The sequence below is a fragment of the Chrysochloris asiatica genome, unplaced genomic scaffold (assembly GCF_000296735.1).
Source record: "Chrysochloris asiatica unplaced genomic scaffold, ChrAsi1.0 scaffold00356, whole genome shotgun sequence".
In the NCBI taxonomy this organism is placed as follows: domain Eukaryota; kingdom Metazoa; phylum Chordata; class Mammalia; order Afrosoricida; family Chrysochloridae; genus Chrysochloris; species Chrysochloris asiatica.
Genome location: NW_006408874.1, coordinates 314474 through 316113, shown reverse-complemented (window position 1 = coordinate 316113; position 1640 = coordinate 314474). Strand labels below are relative to the sequence as shown.

At 40.4% G+C, this 1640-nt stretch overlaps 1 pseudogene; it reads left to right on the top strand.

The window, feature by feature from the left end:
• The first annotated feature begins 825 nt into the window (after positions 1–825).
• LOC102842341 lies at positions 826–1405 on the top strand (annotated as a pseudogene).
• Positions 1406–1640: the final 235 nt, after the last annotated feature.

Below are 1640 nucleotides of genomic sequence, written 5' to 3'. Positions count from 1 at the left end.
CATGTTCATAGACCAAGAGTCAGTCATTCAAACAGAACAAGGTGATACTGAATGGTTTAAAATCAGGAAAGGTACGTGTTATGTTGGTATCCTTTCACTAAACCTATTCAGTCTGTATGCTGAGCAAATCATCTGAGATGCTGAGCTATTTGAAGAAGAAATGTGTCCTCAGGATTGGATAAAGACTCGTTGTTGTTGTTAAGTGCCATCGAGTCAGTTCTGACCCATAGCGACCCTGTACAGGGTTTCCGAGGCAATAAATCTTTACGGGAGCAGAAAGCCTCATCTTTCTCCCAAGGAGTGGCTGGTAGTTTCGAACCGCTGACCTTAAGGTTCGCAGCCCGATTTGTAACCACTATGTTACCAGAGCTCCTTAAAGACTCATTAACAACCTGCAATATGCTGATGATACAACGTTGCTTGCTAGAAGTGAAGAGGGCTTAAAATTCTGATGAAAATCAAAGACTATAGCCTTCTGTATAGCTTGCACCTCATGTAAATAAAATAAAAATCCTTACAACTGGACCGGTAAATAACATAATGATAAATGGAGAAAAGATTGAAGTTGTCAAAGTCTTAATTTTGCTTGGATCCACAATTAACACTTATGGACGCAGCAGTCAAGAAATTAAATGACATATTACATTAGGCAAAGCTGCCGCAAAAGACCTTTTTAAAATGTTGAGGACTAAGGTGCGCCTGACCCAAACCATGATATTTTCAATCACCTCATATGCATGCAAAAGTTGGACAATAAATAAGAAAGACCACAGAAGAATCGAAGCATTCACTTTTCCTAGACCAGCGCTCGGCAAGAAAAAGGCCATGTTCAGTTCAAGCACAAAGATTGTGACGCCCATTGGTGAAAATCTGGATGAATTAAAGTCTGGTATTTCTCAGGCTCTTCTTGAGCTGAAGATGAACTCGGCCCTAAAGGCTCAGTTAAGATTGCTGAACATAACTGCAGCTAAGGAAATTGAAGTTGGTGGTGGTCGGAAAGCTATTATAATCTTTTCCTGTTCCTCAACTGAAGTCTTTCTAGAAAATCCAAGTCCGACTAGTACGTGAACTGGAGAAAAACTTCAGTGGAAAGCACGTGGTCTTTATTGCTTAGAGGAGAATTCTGCCTAAAGCGACTCGGGAAAAGCCGTACAAAAAATAAGCAAGTGTCCCAGGAGCCGCACTCTGACTGCTGTGCATGATGCAATCCTTGAAGCACTGGTCTTCCCAGTGAAATTGTGGACAGGAGAATCCAAGTACAACTGGATGGCAATCGTCTTATAAAGGCTCATGGGACAAAGTACAGCAGAACAATGTAGAACACAAGGTGGAAATGATTTTTGGTGTGGATAAGAAGCTCACGGGCAAAGATGTTAGTTTTGAATTCCCAGCGTTTCAGTTATAAACAAAAATGATTAAATGAGATATCATTCACAATAAAAATTAAAAAAAGAAGAAGAATTGAAGCATTTGAGTTGTGGTGGTGGAGCAGAATATTGAAAGTACCATGAACTGCCAGAAGAACAAACAAATCTGTCTTGGAAAAGTGCAGCCGGAATGCTCCTTAGAAGCTATGATGGCTAGACTCCATCTCTCATATTTTGAATATAGTATCAAGAGAGACTCTGGTAGCGTAGTGG